The sequence below is a fragment of the Aquarana catesbeiana genome, linkage group LG01, assembly GCF_042186555.1.
Source record: "Aquarana catesbeiana isolate 2022-GZ linkage group LG01, ASM4218655v1, whole genome shotgun sequence".
Lineage (NCBI taxonomy): Eukaryota > Metazoa > Chordata > Amphibia > Anura > Ranidae > Aquarana > Aquarana catesbeiana.
Window position 1 is genome coordinate 787728096 of NC_133324.1, and position 22240 is coordinate 787750335.

Genomic DNA, 22240 nt, shown 5'->3' on the forward strand with positions numbered 1-22240 from the left:
TTAACAGGTTGCCACTGGAGTCCCCTTACACTCCTCCATGACGACATCACAGAGCTGGTAGATGTTAGAGACTTTGTGCTTCTCCAGGTCTGGAGACATGCTTGGCCAGTCCATTACCTTTACCCTCAGCTTCTTTAGCAAGGCAGTGGTCATCTTGAAGGTGTGTTTGGGGTTGTTATCATGTTGGAATACTGCCCAGTCTCTGAAGGGAGGGGATCATGCTCTGCTCCAGTATGTCACAGTACATGTTGGCATTCATGGTTTCCTTTGTGAACTGTAGCTCCCCACTGCGGGCAGCACTCATGCAGCCCCATACCATGACACTCCCACCACCATGCTTGACTGTAGGCAAGACACACTTGTCTTTGTACTCCTCACCTGGTTACCACCACACATGCTTGACACCATCTGAACCAAATAAGTTTTTCTTGGTCTCATCAGACCACAAGACATGGTTCCAGTAATCCATGTCCTTAGTCTGCTTGACTTCAGCAAACTGTTTGCAGGCTTTCTTGTGCATCATATTTAGAAGAGGCTTCCTTCTGGGATGACAGCCATGCAAACTAACTTGATGTAGTGAGCAGCGTATGGTCTGAGCACTGACAGGCTGACCCCCCACCCCTTCAACCTCTGCAGCAATGCTGGCAGCACTCATAAGTCTATTTCTCAAAGACATGATGCTGAGCACGTGCACTTTACTTCTTTGGTTGACCATGGCGAGGCCTGTTCTGAGTGGAACCTGTCCTGTTAAATCACTGTATGGTCTTGGCAACCATGCTGCAGCTCAGTTTCAGGGTCTTGGCAGTCTTCTTATAGCCTCAGCCATCTTTATGTAGAGCAACAATTCTTTTTTTTGAGATCCTCTGAGAGTTCCAGTGAGCAGTATGAGAGAGTGAGAGCAATAATACCAAATTTAACACACCTGCTCTGCATTCATACCTGAGACCTTGTAATACTAATGAGTCACATGACACCGGGGAGGGAAAATAGCTAATTGTACCCAATTTTCACTTGGGGTGTACTCACTTTTGTTGCCAGCAGTTTAGACGCTAATGGCTGTGTGTTGAGTCATTTTTAGGGGACAACAAATTTACACTGTTATACAAGCTGTACACTCACTACTTTACATTGTAGCAAAGTGTCATTTATTCAGTGTTGTCACATGAAAAGATAGAATAAAATATTTAAAAAATGTGAGGGGTGTACTCACTTTTGTGAGATACTGTATATATATATATATATATATATATATATATATATATATATAACGATTTGAAGGATTTCTGCACCAACATTTATTGAAATAACATACAAAAAAGTCAATTAAAGGTATTCCATCATTACAGTTTCTGGATCTAGCTCTATGGGATCAAGTGCCCCTGTGTGCTTCTCTATGTGGGTGGGATCACACAAAAGGTGAAAGATCACATTGCACACCACAAATACTCAACTAGAGTAAAATCAGTCTGCATATGCAGTAAAGCATGCTTGTTATACTGACTGTGGAACCTAAGGGGTTAATCCTTTGCATTGTGTATAACGGCTGTTTGATCCTGTCTCTCTGATCCTGCTTTCTTCCACTGTCTCCAAAAAATAATCTGACATTTACAGAACCAGGGGGTGGGCTGCACATGCTCAGTTTGGTGTGTATTGCTAGAGCATTTTTTTTTCTTTTGGAGGGTGCATGTAATACACTGCACAGCAAGTTTTTTTACATTTTTGCTTAATATGATATTCAATTTGGCATCCCAAGGGTTAATGGGATATACAAATTTAGGAGCTGTAGGGAAGACATTGGAATCATAATATGAGTACCCGGCATGAGCTGTGCACATGAATGGCAGCCAGAGTGTTAACTCGCAGCAAGGGCAGGATTTTTAAGTACAGTCGCCGCACCGTACAGCCACCCCCTGTGATGAGGTCAGAACTGATGAAATGCATCGGGGGATGGCAGGATGGAGATGGAGATAATGAGTGCTCAGCGTTATTGAGATGAACTACCTAGCTCTGACACAGTGATGCTAGTCTCATAACCAAAGCGCATGAATTGTTTTAACAAATGTGAGTGGCTTTCTAATTTAAAAAAAAAAACATTGTCGCATGGTTATTGTACCATTGGAAGTGTCTTTTTCTCTTATATGACATCTGGCCATTCATGATCCAAATGGAGGCATTGAAAAACACCTATATGTTACCAGAGTTGGTGTACCGCTATACAAAGCTGTTTTGCCAACCATGAGAGTGGGAGGCAAGTTGATTTGGTTAGTTATTTTCTGATGGGGAGAGGAATCACTGCTGGAACGCAAGCAAGTGTTTTTGATTTGAGGTTACTTAAGTCAAGGAAGATTGCAGTATTGTGAATTAAAGAAACAGGAACACTGGGAGATTTTTGCTTATGGACTCCTTTCTTGGTCTTGTTATGGATTATGTTAAAATTAATTAATTAAAATTTTTATTTGTATGTATAATATACATGCATGTATATATGTACACACCACAGCGTTACTTTTGAAATTGAATCACTTTACACAGTTTAACAAGAGAAGTCAGGGTACTTTCCCATACAGTTGAAGTAAAACAATACCATAGTTTTACGGTTATTACCATGGTAGGGGAGAGATGTGAGGGAAGTACTTCAGCTGAGTTTAAACTGCAGAGCCAGTGTTTCAAATTTTTACCTAGAATAGCGAAATGTTCTAATTCAGTTCAAACCCTGCCCCCCACTGATCTGTGTTTAATGAGTCTGATTCTAGACACCCGCCAAGATGAATATGTTTAGGGTCGAGTTTAAGATAAGATGTGTGAAAGGTATAGCTAAGGTATGAAAAAGGTAGATAAGCTAAGAGAGTGGTCATTTTAAAGGCTGCCAGTCTACCTGCCCAAGAAAGTTCATGTTTATAAAGTTGTTGGAAGGATTGGAGAAATTTAAATGGGATGTAGTTTTGTTTAAATATTTTTTTCAAGCTTTAGGTTAGAGTAGTACCCAGGTATATGTCTGTGTCCGCCAATTGAAATGGGAATTTTAGTAACAAAAGGTTTTGTGTGGTGCCATCTACTCCTAGGTCAAGTATATGGGATTTAGTGGCATTCATTTTGTAAAGTTCTGTATAATAGATTGCACAGCTGGCAGGGAAGAGTGAGGGTTAGTCAGCATTAATATCACATCATCAGCAAATAGACTAAATTTGTGTTCAGTATCTGCTATGGGAAAACCAGTAATTCATTTTGAAGACCTGATCCATTCCATTAATGGTTCCATGACCAAATTAAAAATAAGGGGTGAAAAAGGACATCCCTTATGGATTCCATGTGTTATCTGGAAAGGAGTGGAAAAAATTTCTGTGACATACACTAATGCCCCGTACACACGGTCGGACTTTGTTCGGACATTCCGACAACAAAATCCTAGGATTTTTTCCGACGGATGTTGGCTCAAACTTGTTTTGCCTACACACGGTCGCACAAAGTTGTCGGAATTTCCGATCACCAAGAACGCAGTGACGTACACCACGTACGACGAGACTAGAAAAGGCCGGTTCAGAACCAAGCGCGGCACCCTTTGGGATCCTTTTGCTAATCTCGTGTTAGTAAAAGTTTGGTGAGAGACGATTCGCGCTTTTTCAGACTCGTGGCTTTCAGATCGTTTTCTGCCGTTCAGTTTGTGCTTGTGGGTTTGTATCTGCTCTTCAGTGCGTGCAGTCAGTTCGTATCAGAGTTTTCTGTGCGATCTTGCCCGCTCGTTGCTGTTTTTCAGGTCGCTCTTCACAGGCCTTGCTGTTCTTCAGTGCGTTCTGTTACTTCGTTCTGAGCAGCCGACCGTTTTCTAGCCATGTTTCGTATGCGTACTCCTCATAGAGTTCGTGCTGTGCGGGGGCTTGGTGTTGGGGTCCTGACCTTGACACAAGTCCAGTCCATGAACAGGGTGGGGAGGAGTTCATGGACCAAGAATTAGTTGCTTCAGCGTGACCAGTTCTGTCATATGCCTTTGCTCCGTGAGATCCGTGAGAATAATCCTGATGATTTCAGGAACTTTCTCAGGATGACGGACCCCGTGTTTCACCATCTGCTGGCTTCGCTGACCCCCTATATTAGCAGGCAGGATACCTGCATGAGGCAAGCCATCACTCCGGAGCAGAGGTTGGTCGCTACCTTGCGGTATTTGGCCACAGGGAGAAGCCTGCAGGACCTCAAGTTCTCAACAGGCATCTCCCCCCAGGCTCTGGGGATCATTATCCCAGAGACCTGTTCTGCCATCATCCAGGTCCTGCAGAAGGAGTATATGAAGGTAAGATTTTTATCCTTTTATATCACATTTTATTGTATTGAATGTTTGATAATATATTGTATTTCTTCCCTCATTCCCTAATTACCATGATTGTAATATGCTGTGAATGTCCCCTTTGTTCTCATGCATGCTGGATTTTTAGGTAATTATTATTTTATGTCCTTCATACATATTTGCCCTTCAATAACCTCCCCAGCATGGTGTCTCCTGCCTTATATTCACCTCATGTAGTCACTTAACAATGTATTTTATCAGCTCCATAGTAGTGCTTTACCCCAAACACCCCCTAAAATGTTTGGAAATGTTATTTTTGATTTAAATTCAGGCAGAGTGCCAGAGGCTTTTTTTGTGGTGTCCCCAAATTTTTGGTAACCCTCCCTCCCCCCAACTGCTAAGTCAGCTGATCACAATTCTCTATCCTCAATCATCTATCTGCTGACTTTGCCAAACCCATACACACTATACCCATCTCTTTACTGGTCAGATTTATGGATGAATTCCCCAAAGCATGTAGTGCAAGGGCCTGCCTGTATACTTTCCAACGGTACTGTTTAAAGTTTTTGGATCCTATTATTATCTTGATAGGTAATAGCAGAATGTTCAAATGTACTCAAATGTGTACAGTGTGTATTTATATCTTTGTATTATGACACTTCTTACCTGTCCAGTGGTCTGCCAACAGTGTAACTAAGGAGGGGCTGTTCCAAGTAATACCCTGTATTTAGGCATTCATCTCTCAATGAAGTGAAGAGGGTTACCTGTCCAAGAGTTCCCCCCCCTATAATGTTAGAAATGGCCCATGAGAGGGGGGGAGGGGGAATATGATAGGTGTACCTTATACTTTGTTGTTGTTAAATTCCCCTTAGTAAATGCTATCTGGAGGTTGCCCCATAATGTTTGTGTCTAATCTGCTTGCCATGTTTCTGTGAAAAAATAGTAATGTTTATTGTTTTTTCCTCAACAGTTTCCTTCAACGCCACAGGAATGGCAGACTGTGGCCTCCCACTTTGCCCAGCGGTGGGACTTTCCTAACTGTGGAGGGGCAATTGATGGGAAACACGTCCACATCATCCCACCACCCAACTCGGGGTCGTACTATTATAATTACAAGGGGTTTAATAGTATAGTGATGTTGGCGGTGGTGTCGGCTAATTACGAGTTCTTGTATGTGGACGTGGGGAAGAATGGCCGGATGTCCGATAGTGGAGTGATCGCCCAGATGGAGTTCTACAGGCGTCTCCAGAATGGCAGCTTGGACTTGCCACCTCCAGAGGACAATGTTGAAGGTCTCCCATTTGTGTTCGTTGCTGATGAAGCATTTGCGCTGGGGGACCACCTGATGCGGCCATTCCCGATGAGGACCCTCACCCCGGAACAGAGGGTTTTTAATTACCGGCCGGCCAGAGCCCGAAGAGTGGTGGAGAACACATTTGGAATCCTGGCCAGCCGGTTCCGATTATTTCTGACACCCATTCATATGGCGGAGTATAAACTGAACCATATAATACTTGCCTGCTGTGTTCTCCGTAATTTTTTAAGAAAACATTCAGCCAACTATGCTGGCTCAGTTGGGCCTGAGGCCGGAATCCATAATCCATCAACACTGACGGCGCTTGAAAGTGGCCGTCCTGGCTTGCCCTCCCTGAATGCCCGTGATGTCCGGTTACGCTACCTGGAGTTCTTTGCGGGTAGGGGGGCTATCAATATGCCAGACAATCTGTGACACCTTTTTCAAATAAAAAACAACCAAAAGAAATTCTTTGTGGACATTTACTGCTTGTGTTTGTTTTAGCTGACCCTGACAGAAATGTGTTGAGTGCAGAAAATGTCGTGATTGGGTAACCTTATAAAAAACAGTGTTGGCTGGTACTTCCTAAATGCAAAAACACATTTCACTACAAGTGCACTTGCAACTGCACTGAACCTGCACTTGTAGTGCAAAGTGTATTTGCCCTTAGGAAATAACCCCCATTTTTGCATAAAACAGCAATTACATCACCCCAAAAGTGTTGTAGTGTTGAGACAATAATCCACACATTCTTGAGTAAGGCACTTTTTTATACCTGCACAATCACATATGCATTTCCCAAAGGTTTTTAAAACAAACCAACATGTTTGTTGTATAACAATGTTTGCAGTAGCATTATCAAAAATAAACAGGCCTGTGTAAAACCAACAAGAAAGCCAAAAAACTTGAACTTACAAAGTTCACATTAGGTAAAACCTGAAGGCTATATCAGACATCAGTATTTAGGAACTGTGTTTGATATAGCGTTCAGATGGGGGGAAATCACCCCTGGAAAAGCCAAATTTGGAAGATGCACACCAATTTACGAATGTCAACATGTGCTATCTGCCATCAGGGGGGATCAAGGGACGTGTTTTGGGGGAGCAAGCCCTTCCTCAACGCTACTTTATAATTGAGGAAGGGGTTGCACCCCCAAAATGCGTCCATTGATCTCCCGTGATGGCAGATAGCACATGTTGGCACACTGTGTGCATCCTCCAAATTTGGCTTTTCTAAACATAGAAAACATTTTCGTACGATAAAACAGGTGATTTTGTGGGGTTTAAATTCGCACCAAAACATCAATGATGTTATTATTTTTTTTAATAACATCACTGATTTGTTGCTGGATGTTTTGCAATTGGAGATTACACCCCATGATCTCCCCGATTAGTATCTGGGCACTTTCAGATGTAAAGCGTTCTGGATCACGATCACCTAAAAAGAGATAAAGAACAAAAAAAAGGTCTCAAAAATCTGCCACCATCCATCTCTTTTACCTGAGCCTGTGGTCGCAGACACTCACCTGTTGTGGTGCCAATCTCCACCACGTCTTCTTCTTCCTCCTGCTCAGCTTCTTGGGTTGGTATTTCCCCTTCTTCCAGAGGGGGGGGTCTCTGGTCTCCTGGGATGAGGGGTGTCCGAGTCTTTTCTCCCCTATGTAAAACAAAAATGGTATAATTAGCACACAGATATTTGATGGCAGAACTAGAAATAGGAAACATTGCTTGGAAGTGGGGTACAATTGTCTATTTTAGCAGAGTTCCAAGATGTATTTTTTTTATTGGCCTTTGTCAAGCTGCAATACTTTACCTGTTTAGTACAAGCTTCACAGATGTAGCCCCCCCCTATAGTATACACTGGAGCATCAGTGTGCCCCCCCTAATAAAAATGGTGTTCTTGTGTCCCACACTAGTGCTCCAGTGTCCAGATGTGAAAACAGCTGCTGAGTGTCCTCTCCTTACACACAATCTAGTTTGCATTTCATTCTAGTAACAAACCCATCTACACAAACAAATATTTGGCATCCAAGTAGGCCCCCAAAAATGTGTGAAAATGCATATGGCCTAAACAATGGTGTTCTAGAGGCCGAAAGAAAAATGTTTGATACGAACGAATAATGGGCCCATGAACATTAAAGTTGACCTTTTTAAACGTTACAATTAATAAAAGCATATGGAGCAGAACAAACGTAATAAAGACAGAAAGAATAGGAACACAGCACAACTACTTACTTTTTTGCAGCACTCTCCGGATCTTTCGGTACTGCTCTGGCTCTCTCAACTTCAGGTCTGACCACCACTTCCTGAGCTGATCTTTAGATCTTCGTACCCTGAAATTCCTCTCAAGACTCCTGACCACTTTCGCCATGATCTTGGCCTTTCGGATGTTTGGGTTGGGGTAAGGCCCATATTTTCCGTCATAGTCGGACTTCCTCATGATGTCGACCATCTCCAACATCTCCTCAAACGACATATTTGTGGCCTTAAAACGTCTCCTTCTGGATCGGGACGTGCCTGGATCCGGGCTTTCCTCCTCCTCCTCCTCGTTGCTAGAATTAGCACGCACCTGTTGTAACTCCGCCATGTGCTCTTCACCCACTGCGCTGAACGAAAAGGGGCGGGGAATACACTAGAAAGAACGTCAGGGGCGGGCGGAGTTACACGCATGCGCAGTGTGTATAAAGCATAATACGCGTGCGTATTACGTACGATCTGTGAGCGGAGGAAGGAGCATTGGATGCGCCGATCGTAAGAACGAAGGTAAGAGACAAACTTTCAAGAACCAAGCAAAGAGGAAGGCAGCACTGGAGCAATTGTGTGAAATTGTGAAGCAGGTGATCCCCACGGCAGACATCACCTATTTAAAGATATTAATTGGTGGCCTGAGGAGCACATATCTAAGGGAGCGCAAGAAGGTCCTGGATTCACAGAGATCCGGAGCAGCAGATGACATCTATGTCCCCAGGATGTTGTACTACGACAGGCTGCACTTTCTGGCAGGCCAGACTGAACCCAGGCCATCCTTCTCCAGTCTTCCTTCTACGCTTCCTTCCCCCCCGGCTGAGGCTTCTGACGCCCAACCTGGGCCTTCCAGGCCACATGTGGAGGAGCCCAGATTGAGCCAGGTATAGCATTCCTCTAAAGATTTCTGCTTGTCCAATCAATGATGTTAACTAGATGTTAGTTGGGAGTACTAATTTAGGATTGTGATTGATGATGCAAAAACTAAAACCATGTCCCTTTTTCATACACAGGGAAGTCTCAGCCAGGAGGTGGCCGGGCCGAGCCAGCTGGCTGATATCAAGGTCCCTCCACCCCCCCTGAAAATAGAAAGTGGCAGTAGGAGGAGTACCCTAGAGGAGGCTGCTATAGCATTCTTTTGGAGGGCTACAGAGGTCCTGGGAGCACCACACACCATGCAGGAGAACATTGCTGCCTTCATAGCCTATAAAATGCAGAGGATGGAGGAGGGCCAAAAAGTCTTGTGTGAGGCCCTCATATCGGAGGTTCTGGAGAAAGGTATGAGGGGCCAAATTACACCTCACACACATCTTTGGGATGGTCCTCCTCCTCCTCCTGCAGGTCCTCCTCCTCCTCCTCCCTCTCCTCCAGGTCCCCCCAGTCCTCCTCCTCCTCCAGGTCCTACTCCTCCTCCTGCCACATCTCCAACTGCACAGCCACAGCCGGGAAGGAAGCGTGGAAGGAAGACCAGACAGTGATTGCCCTGGGTTCAGTCTGGTCGGCCAAAAGATGCAGCCTGGGGACACAGATGTCATCTGCTGCTTTCCAGATCTCTGCGAATCCCGGACCAGACTGCACTCCCTTACATATGGACTCCTCAGGCCACAAATTTTGATGTTGAAGAATTGATGTCTGCCGTGGGGGTCCCAGGCTTCGCTAATTTCTCCTGTTGATCCAGTTTTGCCTTCCTCTTTGTTTGGTTCTGATCCCTTAATAAAGGATTTTCGTTTTGAATTATACTCTCCTATGTGTTTTACTTCAAAAAGGACAGTTGGTTTGTGAGGATTCAGGTACATTTCAAATATACAATGTGAAATGAACAAGGGACACCAACACCAAACAATCTCCTTGAGATTAAATAATAAAAGATATCAATGGTGTTGGGGTAACTTGACACACAAAACACACCCAAAAATATTCTGGAGTAAAAATAAAAATAACATTGAACAAAGATCAGCCTTGGAAAAATTCCAAACATTAAAGAAAAAAAAGGCTTAAAATCCAAAATAAAAAAAATTAAAAAATATAAAACTGTCAGATGTGACAACTAATAACATTATATTCAGGGAATCCCACTAAAAAAACACAAATAAAAGTTTGTGAGAAGTGTGTGTGAATATGAGCAGCAAAACTACTTAATTCTTGTCACATTATAAAGAAGAAGAGAGTGCGCTGTATTAAACCATTTTTAACATTGCAGCGTGACGAAAGTGCTGTATCCATTGCGAACGCTAAGTTTACCAGAACGAGCTGTCCCGTGTCGGAATTTCTTCTGAGCATGCGTGGCACTTTGTGCGTCGGAACAGGCCACACACGGTCGGAATTGACGCGATCGGATTTTGTTGGAAAATTTTATCTCCTGCTGTCCAACTTTGTGTGTCGGAAAATCCGATGGAAAATGTCCGATGGCGCCCACACACGGTCGGTATTTCCGACAACACGCTCCGATCGGACATTGTCCATCGGAAAATCCGACCATGTGTACGGGGCATTAGGCTGATGGGGTGGAATATAAAGCAATAATGGCTGAAATAATTCTGTCATTAAAGCCAAATTTGATGAGCACTGCCCTCAAATATGTCCAGTTTACTCTATTGAATGCCTCCCCTGCATCCAAAGATAGGAGCAGAGAAGGCGTTCTAGTTTTTCCACTATATGGGTAATGTTAGTTAATCGCCTAGTGGTGTCAGAAGATTGTCATCCTTTAATAAAGCCCGCTTGGTCTCTATTTATAAGTAGTGGCATTAGGTTTGTCAGCCTAGTGGCCAATATGATAGCATACAATTTCAGGTCAGTGTTAAGAAGTGAAATAGGCCTAAAATTCTGTGGCGCATTAGGGTCCTTTCCTGGCTTAGGCAAAGCAACCAATACGTCATTTAACATTTTGCTAGAAAAGGATGAGGAGGAAGCAGCATCTATGAAGAGGTCACAAAGATGAGGAGCTAGTAAGGATTTGAATTATCTATAGTATTCTCCAGGCAGGCCGTCTGGACCAGGTGATTTGAGAGTAGGTAGGTATTTAATACAATTAATCATTTCTTGAGTGGTGAATGGAGATTTTAGGCCTTGACGTTGAGCATCCGAGAGTGAGGGGAGATGAACATAGGCTAAAAAGATTTGGATTTATTTATGTGAGGGTTGGCGGGGGATTGGTTGTGTTTTAGGTTATATGAGGATTTGTAGTATGTGCTGAAGGCATTTGCCATGTCTTGGGGATTTAGATTTTTTTCTTTAGTGAAGGAGTGTAAAATATATAGGGGATTTTGGCTTTGCTACATTGTCCACACAGTGCCATAGCTAGAATTATCTCTCTTAGCTCAAGAGTTTTACTTTGTGGTTGTGGATGATTTGTTCATTCTCTCAGTATTATGTTTTTTGGTAGTGAGCTCATCAAGTCACTGCATTGCTGTATCAGATTCCCTCAGATGAACACCTTGTGGGCTATCCAGAGGGTGGATGACTGTGTCAGCATTGTAAAGAAGTCAGTGAGATGTTGCTGATGTTGGGGGAGGATTGTAGGACAAAAGTGTTAGCTCTCCAGATCTTGGCAGATGTGTAGGGAGTTAAAGAGGCAATGGTGATGCTTGTAGGTGCCTGGTCAGACCATGTAATGGCATACATGGATGAGTTAGAGAACTGCTGTAGGAGTCATTTGTCGACCAGGAAATAATTAATACGGGAAGATGAATTTTGGGATGCAGAGAAAAAGGTGTAGTCCCTCTCCATTGTATGGTGGCATTTCCACACATCATATAGATCATTATTACCTTGGAGAAATTTTTACATAGGCGAAGGGTGTTTGGAACCCGGATTTAAAGTGTCATGGCTCTGATCGGGAGCAATATTGAAACCACCACAAATTATCAGTGACCCTTGTCATAATAACTTGTGGATTTTGCTCATAAGCTTGTTGAGGAAATAAACTTGTTGCAAATGTGGGGTGTACATACATGCCAAAGTGTATGTGACATATACAAATCAGAATAACATAGCGACCGATTGGGGTCTAATACTTTCTCGTGCCGTTGGAATACTGTATTATTTCTGATGGCCACTAGAACTCCACATTTTTTCTTCAGCTGCAGGGCAGGAATGAGTGTGGAAAGTTTTTATAGATGCATGGAGGTACAGCAGAGTCTTTTGAAATGTTTCTCCTGAATGCATAGGATGTCGCAGTGTGACCGTTGTGCTGTTTGCCCTGAGGGGGATCTTTTCGCAGGGTGGTTCAGACCCTTGGTGTTTAATGATAGAATTTTAAACGCCATTGTGGTACATATTTGCTGTGAGAGTCTAAAGTACTTAAAGTTAGACAAAGACAATCCTAATCAGGCTATGCAGGCAATGGCTGTGGAAGAACAGTATCAATCTTTGTGTCAATGAATACTGTGGAAGCCAAGGTAACAGTGCCCCATGAAAACATATTAGACTCGATATGCATATCAGGAAAAGGATTAACTGAATAACAAAACCAAACAAGTAAATCCAGGCAGCTATATTGATGTGAATAAACCTGCATCAGATGAATAGGAGTTCAAATGAAGCTAACTCCTGCTAGCCCTCTTTTATTGGCTTGTGACTGTCTGCCTCTCCTTGTTGGCCTTCCAGACAGACTAATAGCCTGCAGTGAGATGTAGCTGCACAAAGCTGGGATGTATATATATACTGATATTGCAGCTAGCAGAATCAACTGCCTGCCTGTAGTATTATTAGTATAAGAACACCAGCAATTGCCTTCAGGTAGCTTTAGGTGCACACTGTGCAGAGGACACAGTACACTAACTGTAAATACTACAGCTGCCTGCCTACGGTATTAAAAGGATCAGAACAACAGCAATTGTCTTCAGGTAGCTTTAGGTGCACACTGTGCATAGGACGCAGTACACTAACTGTAAATACTGCAGCTGCCTACCTGTGGTACTAATAGGATCAGAAGAACACCACCAATTTTCTTCAGGTAGCTTTAGGTGCACACTGTGCAGAGGACGCACTACACTAACCATAAATGCTGTAGCTGCCTGCCTGTGGTATTATTGGATCAGAAGAACACCACTAATTTTCTTCAGGTAGCTTTAGGTGCACACTGTGCAGAGGACACACTACACTAACTGTAAATACTGCAGCTGCTTGCCTGTGACACTAATAGGATCAGAACAACAGCAATTTTCTTCAGGTAGCTTTAGGTGCACATTGTGCAGAGGACGCACTACACTAACTGTAAAGACTGCAGCTGCCTGCCTGTGGTATTAAAAGGGTCAGAACAACAGCAATTGTCTTCAGGTAGCTTTAGGTGCACACTGTGCAGAGGACGCAGTACACTAACTGTAAATACTGCAGCTGCCTGCCTGTGGTATTAATAGGATCAGCACAACAGCAATTGTCTTCAGGTAGCTTTAGGTGCACACTGTGCAGAGGACGCAGTACACTAATGCCCCGTACACACGGTCGGATTTTCCGATGGAAAATGTCCGATCGGAGCGTGTTGTCGGAAATTCTGACCGTGTGTGGGCTCCATCGGACATTTTCCATCGGATTTTCCGACACACAAAGTTGGAGAGCAGGAGATAAAATTTTCCGAGAACAAAATCCGTTGTCGGAAATTCCGATCGTGTGTACACAAATTTGATGGACAAAGTGCCACGCGTGCTCAGAATAAATAAAGAGATGAAAGCTATTGGCCACTGCCCCATTTATAGTCCCAACGTACGTGTTTTACGTCACCGCGTTCAGAACGATCGGATTTTCCGACAACTTTGTGTGACCGTGTGTATGCAAGACAAGTTTGAGCCAACATCCGTCGGAAAAAATCCTAGGATTTTGTTGTCGGAATGTCCGAACAAAGTCCGACCGTGTGTATGCCCTATAACTGTAAATACTGAAGCTGCCTGCCTGTGGTATTAATAGGATCAGAACAACAGCAATTGTCTTCAGGTAGCTTTAGGTGAACACTGTGCAGCAGACACAGTACACCTAATGTAAATACTGCAGCTGCCTGCCTGTGGTACTAATAGGATCAGAACAACAGCAATTGTCTTCAGGTAGCTTTAGGTGCACACTTTGCAGAGGACGCACTACACTAACTGTAAATACTGCAGCTGCCTGCCTGTGGTATTAATAGGATCAAAACAACAGCAATTGTCTTCAGGTAGCTATAGGTGCACACTGTGCAGAGGACACAGTACACTAACTGTAAATACTGTAGCTGCCTGCCTGTGGTACTAATAGGATCAGAAGGACACCACTAATTTTCTTCAGGTAGCTTTAGGTGCACACTGTGCAGAGGACACAGTACATTAACTGTAAATAATGTAGCTGCCTTCCTGTGGTATTAATAGGATCAGAACAACAGCAATTGTCTTCAGGTAGCTTTAGGTGCACAATGTGCAGAGGACGCAGTACACTAACTCTAAATACTGCAGCTGCCTGCCTGTGGTACTAATAGGATCAGAAGAACACCACCAATTATCTTCAGGTAGCTTTAGATGCACACTGTGCAGAGGACACAGTACACTAACTGTAAATACTGCAGCTGCCTTCCTGTGGTATTAATAGGATCAGAACAACAGCAATTGTCTTTGAGTAGCTTTAGGTGCACACTGTGCAGAGGACGCACTACACTAACTGTAAATACTGCAGCTGCCTGCCTGTGGTACTAATAGGATCAGAACAACAGCAATTGTCTTCAGGTAGCTTTAGGTGCACACTGTGCAGAGGACGCACTACACAAACTGTAAATAATGCAGCTGCCTGCCTGTGGTATTAAAAGGGTCAGAACAACAGCAATTGTCTTCAGGTAGCTTTAGGAGCACACTGTGCAGAGGACACAGTACACTAACTTTAAATACTGCAGCTACCTGCCTGTGGAATTAAAAGGATCAGAACAACAGCAATTGTCTTCTCTTCAGGTAGCTTTAGGTGCACACTGTGCAGAGGACACAGTACACTAACTTTAAATAATGCAGCTGCCTGCCTGTGGTATTAATAGGATCAGAACAACAAACAGCAATTGTCTTCAGGTAGCTTTAGGTGCACACTGTGCAGAGGACGCACTACACTAACTGTAAATACTGCAGCTGCTTGCCTGTGGTGTTAATAGGATGAGAACAACAGCAATTGTCTTCAGGTAGCTTTAGGTGCACACTGTGCAGAAGACACAGTACACTAACTGTAAATACTGCAGATGCCTGCCTGTGGTATTAATAGGATCAGAACAACAGCAATTGTCTTCAGGTAGCTTTAGGTGTACACTGGGCAGAGGACGCACTACACTAGCTGTAAATACTACAGCTGCCTGCCTGTGGTATTAATAGAATCAGAACAACAGCAATTGTCTTCAAATAGCTTTAGGTGCACACTGTGCAGAGGATGCAGTACACTAACTGTAAATACTGCAGCTGCCTGCCTGTGGTACTAATAGGATCAGAAGAACACCACCAATTTTCTTCAGGTAGCTTTAGGTGCACATTGTGCAGAGGACGCACTACACTAACTGTAAATACTGCAGCTTGCTGTGGTACTAATAGGATCAGAAGAACACCACCAATTTTCTTCAAGTAGCTTTAGGTGCACACTGTGCAGAGGACGCACTACACTAACTGTAAATACTGCAGCTGCCTGCGGTACTAATAGGATCAGGAGAACACCACCAATTTTCTTCAGGTACTGTAGCTTTAGGTGCACACTGTGCAGAGGACGCACTGCACTAACTATAAATACTGCAGCTGCCTGCAGTACTAATAGGATCAGAAGAACACCACCAATTTTCTTCAGGTATCTTTAGGTGCACACTGTGCAGAGGACGCACTACACTAACTTGTAAATACTGCAGCTGCCTGCGGTACTGTACTAATAGGATCAGAAGAACACCACTAATTTTCTTCAGGTAGCTTTAGGTGCACACTGTTCAGAGGACGCACTACACTAGCTGTAAATACTGTAACTAATAGGACTAATAGGAGCAGAAGAACACCAGCAATTTTCTTCAGGTAGCTATAAATACTGTAAAAACGCCTGCCTGTCAGTGTAGGAATAGAATAACAGGAATGGATCTAGCTAAACTGAATACAATGTATATATATAATTACAACACCTAAGATGTATATATATATACACAATTCACTGTAAGTGCAGCTAACTGACTCGCCTGCCTACTCTATCTAACTTAAATCAAATGACACTGTCTCTCTGTCTATCTATCTCTCTCTCAATGCCGGAACACACTACACAGGGCTGCTGTGCAGGCGGCCTTATATAGTGTGGGGCGTGTACTAAACCCCCTGAGCCATAATTGGCCAAAGCCACCCTGGCTTTGGCCAATTTTGGCTCTCTATGCAGACAGCGCTGTGATTGGCCAAGCATGCAGTTCATAGTGCATGCTTGGCCAATCATCAGCCAGCAATGCACTGCGATGCCGCAGTGAATTATGGGCCATGACGCGCCACTCAAATTTGGCACGAACAGCCCATATCGTTTGTAATTCGGCGAACGACCAAACAGTCGATGTTCGAGTTGAACATGTGTTTGATTCGAACACGAAGCTCATCCCTACTCACCAGAAGAATATGCCTTGCATTCTCATGCTCGGCAAACAAGCTGTTACAAACCCCCAGGGTTTAATCAGACCTCGGCTCTCAGCAGCATTCAATAAGGGAGGAGATTCCCACCAGTTAACATGAAATGATAAAAGCCTCCAATAGTGTAATATTGCAAACCATTTATTTAAAACCAAATAAATCTTCAATTATTGCACTCTCATGTTTCCCGTTCTAAAAGAGCTTGCCAAGAGATCAGAGAGGCGGTCACAGAACTACAGTGATGTGTTGTGATTAAGCAGACCCGGGACGCTAAGCACTAGATATCCCTCCTTGCTGTCTCCCTCACCTCCCCCGTTCATGACACCGTCTCGTCAGACTCAAAAGCAGCAGACTCAGACGTAGAATCTCACAGATGGTCGGCATACAGCCATGCCCCGACATGTTTCGTCATTCCGACTTACTCATAGGGTTTCAGAATTATTGTTTAGTTATTAATTAATAAGTTAGCGCTGCCCTTTTTTTGTGGTGTGGGAACACATAACAGTGCTTAGTGGCAGGCCTTTTACTGACACTTTTTTAACCACTTAACAACCGGCCCATAGCCGAATGACGGCTGCAGGGCAGTTGCTTAACTCTGGGAGGGCGTACTATGACGTCCTCCCAGAATTCCCCTCTCACGCGCCCCCTGGGGCGCGCACCCGAACACATCCGTGACCGCCGGGTCCTCTGGACATGGCGCATCACGGATCCCGGTAAATGTCCGCTGATCGCGGCCGTTTACCATGTGATCGCGCCGTCAAATGACAGCGCGATCACATGTAAACAGACCGGCGTCATCTGATGACGCCAGTTCCTCTCCTCCCCTCCTGTGTACCGATCGGTACACTGTGAGCGGAGAAGGGGATGGATGGATGGAGCGCTGTGTGCTGGATGTGTAGTGCCCACAGCGCTGCACAGAGACATCCAGCCATCTCTTCATCCATGCTCAGCCATCCCTACTACTCTGCAATGCTGTGCAATACTCTGCAAAGCCCCACATTACCCTGGAATACCCCACAATACTCTGCAAAGCCCCACATTACCCTGGAATACCCCACATTACTCTGCAAAGCCCCACATTACCCTGGAATACCCCACATTACTCTGCAAAGCCCCACATTACCCTGGAATACCCCACATTACTCTGCAAAGCCCCACATTACCCTGGAATACCCCACATTACTCTGCAATACCCCCACAATACTCTGCAAAGCCCCACATTACCCTGCAATACCCCACATTACCCCGCCATACTCCGCCATACTCCGCCATACCCCGCCATACCCCGCCATACTCCGCCATACCCCGCAATACCCCGCAATACCCCGCAATACCCCGCCATACTCCGCAATACCCCGCCATACTCCGCAATACCCTGCCATACCCCGCCATACCCCACCATACCCCGCAATACCCCGCCATACTCCACAATACCCCGCCATACTCCGCAATACCCCGCCATACTCCACAATACCCCACCATACTCCGCAATACTCCGCCATGCTCTGCAATACCCCGCCATACCCAGCCATACCCTGCCATGCTGAGTCATGCTCAGCTGTACTCGGCCTCTGTATGTGGCCAGGCTGTGGAAGTCTCACACATGTGGTATTGCTGTACTCAGGAGGAGTAGGAGAATCTATTTTGGGGTGTCATTTTTGGTATGTACATGTTACGTGGTAGAAATATTGTATCAATGGACAACTTTGTGTTAAAAAAAAAATGCGTTTTAACCACTTCCCGCCCGCCGGCCGTCATACAACGTCCTTGATTTTGTGCGGGGATATCTGAATGATGCCCGCAGCTACAGGCATCATTCAGATATCAGCTTTTTCAGCCGGCGATTACCTACACCATAAGAATGATCATAGCGGCTGTTCCACTGCTTGATTGTTCTTACGGGAGGCGAGAGGGGATGTCCCCCCTCCCGCGCTTCTACCGACTCATCGCTACGATCAAAGCCAGGATCTTTTTTTTTTTTTTTTTTTTAATTTCAGGCTTCCCAGCCTAGAGGTGAGATGTGGGGTCTTATTGACCCCATATCTCACTGTAAAGAGGACCTGTCATGCCATATTCCTATTACAAGGATGTTTACATTCCTTGTAATAGGAATAAAGTTTGGCGCCATTCCACAAGCGCGTGCAATTTTGAAAGGTGACATGTTGGGTATCTATTTACTCGGCGTAACTTCATCTTTCACATTATGCAAAAACATTGGGCTAACTTTACTGTTTTGGTTTTTGTAAAGCACAAATCAGTTTTTTTTCCAAAAAAAAGCGTTAAAAATATTGCTGCGCAAATACCGTGCGAGATAAAAAGTTGCAACAACCGCCATTGTATTCTCTAGGGTCTTTGCTAAAAAAAGATATATAATGTTTTGGGGTTCTATGTAATTTTCTAGCTAATGATGATTTTTACATGTAGCAGAGAAATGTCAGAATTGGCCTGGGTTCTCCAGAACGCCTGAAGGTGCTCCCCTGCATGTTGGGCCTCTGTATGTGGCCACGCTGTGTAAAAGTCTCACACATGTGGTATCGCCGTACTCGGGAGTAATAGCAGAATGTGTTTTGGGGTGTAATTTGTGGTATGCATATGTGGTGTGTGAGAAATAACCTGCTAATATGACAATTTTGTGGAAAAAAAACCTTGATTTTGCAAAGAATTGTGGGAAAAAATGACAACTTCAAAAAACTCACCATGCATTTTTCTAAATACCTTGGAATGTCTTCTTTCCAAAAAGGGGTCATTTGGGGGGTATTTGTACTTTTCTGGCATGTTAGGGTCTCAAGAAATTAGATAGGCCGTCAGTACCTCAGGTGTGATCAATTTTCAGATATTCGCACCATAGCTTTTGGACTCTATAACTTTCACAAAGACCAAATAATATCCACCGATTTGGGTTATTTTTTCCAAAGATATGTAGCGGTATAAATTTTGGCCAAAATATATGAAGAAAAATTACTAATTTGCAAAATATTATAACAGAAATGAAGAAAAATGTATTTTTTTACAGATTTTTTGGTCTTTTTTCTTTTATAGCGCAAAAAATAAAGAACCCAGCGGTGATTAAATACCACCAAAAGAAAGCTCTATTTGTGTGAAAAAAAGGACAAAAATTTCATATAGATACAGTGTTGCATGACTGAGTAATTGTCATTCAAAATGTGAGAGCACCAAAAGCTGAAAATTGGTCTGGTTAGGAAGGGGGTTTAAGTGCCCAGTTGTCAAGTGGTTAATTTACTTCCAGTAGTTTATTGTAAATAGTAGTGTGGTGATTACGTATTATACTAAAGATCGGCATGTGGCATTAATAAACATTGACATATTTCAGTTGTGCTCCACCAGGCCGGCCCATATAGACAATGTGCCTAGCTGCTGAGTTCAACTGATAGGAAGCACTGCTAGGCAGCACTCATAGGCACTGATAGACAGCACTGATAGCCAGCACTGATTGGCACTGATAGCTGACACTGATTGGCAGCACTTATGGGCACTGATAGGCATCACTGATTGGCAGCACTGATGGGCACTGATAGGTGGTGCTGGTTGGCAGCACTGATAGACACTGCATGGTGGCACTGATAGGTGGCACTGATTGGCACTAATTGGCAGCACTGATTGGCACTGATAGGCAGCACTGATGGGTGGCACTGATTGGCACTGACATGTGGCACTGATGGGCACTGGTAGGTGGCATTGGTTGGCAATGATAGGTGGCACTGATGGGCATTGATAGGTGGCACCGATTGGCACTGATCTAGGAGAGGGGAAATTTCCCATTGAGCAGTCAGCTAGGCATGTAAGAGCTGCTCAGTGTGTGTGAAACTAATGTAATGTAATGTCACTGCTTGCAGAGAGGAGCTGTCAGAACTCGGAGCTGATGTTGGGGGTGGGTGGGGCCGAACAGCTAGCCTATCAAATACAAGCCAACGGGATAGAGGCTGGGCGGGCCGCTCCATGAATGTGGCTCCACCCCTTTCTATCAGCTATCAAACACCAGCCAAAGGAATAGGGGCTGGGTGGTCTGCTCCGTGTATATGGCCCCGTCCCCTTTCTTAAGCAGCCCAATCATTGGCTGGTGTTTAATAGCTGATATAAAGGGGGCGGAGCCACATACACGGAGCAGCCCGTCCAGCCCTCAACATCAGCCTGTTTGATAGGCTAGCTGTTTGGTCCTGCCCACCCCAGATATCAGCCCCGAGTTTTGACAGCTCCTATCTGCATGCAGTGACATTACATTACAGTTTAAAGCACTAAGCGGCTCTTAGATGCCTCCCTGACTGCTCAATGGGAAACTGTCTCACAGGCAGCTCTCTATACAGTGTCTTGCAGCATCTTACAGCAGATCTCCGGACACACATTAGGGTGTGCCTAGGCACACCCGGCACACCCCCTGCGCACGCCTATGGTTGGTATACAGTGTATGCACTGGCCGCCTTTTTTTTTGTTTATTGCTCCGAAGTATACACAAATTCAAATAGAGGGAACCATTCATGTAGCAGAAAATGCCTAGATAATGTTAATATTTTAAATATTAAAGGAAAATGCATTTGTGATCGCAATAAACTTAGTTATCGTCTTGCCTGTTATGTGCTGATCTTATTTAAGCCTGTGGTGGAAGCCTGTGTGTTTTCCATTGTCTGGACCAGAGGTTTTTGAATGCATGTTTTCTTTTTTTTCCTTTGTCTCTTTATCTATGACAATAATTTTAGTAAAGTCAATAAAAACTCGGCCTGTGCATGAGTTTGGGCCGAACATTGGCTGTTCAGCCTGTTCATCCAACACCCAAATTCACAGGGTGTTCGGCGGGTGTTCGCCCCACCGAACACCCTGAAATGCACTGCGTACTGCACAGTGCATTGTGCATCCTGACTGGGCAAAGCTTTGCCCAATCAGGGAGCAGTATAAGCTGGTTGTTAAGGAGCAGGTTTGATAAAAAGCGGGGCCAGGAAGATTATTTATTAATAAAGGAGTTGTCAAAAACTGTCTCTATAGTTTTATTATGGGGGCTTCCAGATTTCAATAAGCCTCCTGCCCGAAGACCCCCACAACCACCAGCTAGGACTGTGGGGAAGAGACCCTTGTCCAACATGGGGACAAGGTGTTTTGGGGTGGGAGGGGTGGGGTGATTTGACTCGTTTTGTTTTCTTTAGAAATGTCATTTTTACTGCAGCATGTTCTATATATGCTACAGATGTGCCACTTAACAGGCAGACTAAGAGGAACCCCCAGGCACTGTATGTAAAGGATTTTTTTTTTTATTGTTGCACTTTAAGCATAAAATAAATAAAATCACTGCTCTTAATAAAAGGATTTTTTTTAAATAATTTGCATTGATAAGTTTACCCCAAGGCAGTACCCAGATGCCTATATCACTTTTATGCCCAATTACTTGCATATAAGCTTTCAAGATTGTCACTTTTGATTTTTCCTGTTCGGCTCTATTAGACTTCAATGGGGTTTGCCGTTTGGGTTAGAACTTTCCCCCTGTTCGGCAGTTCTGCTGCAAACCAAACATGGGGGTGTTCGGCCCATCTCTATAGATAACAGTGAAACACATCATTCTCTTAATGCCAAGCAAAGCAATCTTTTAGCACCAGTTAGATTCTTTCTTTTTAACTGCAGAAAATCTAAATACATGTGACTGCAATGTTTAGAGGAGTTGTGCCAGAAGCTTAAACTAAGTTTGTTTTTAGATGTAGGTTTATTTTCTACTGTTACAATGTGTGTCTATTTAAAATTAATTGAGTTTGGCTAACTGTAAACGTAAAAGTTGGTATCAGGACATGTCAAAATAGAGACTGGAAATCCTCTCCAAAAATATTTTATAATCAAATTTCAGTAGCAAGGAAAC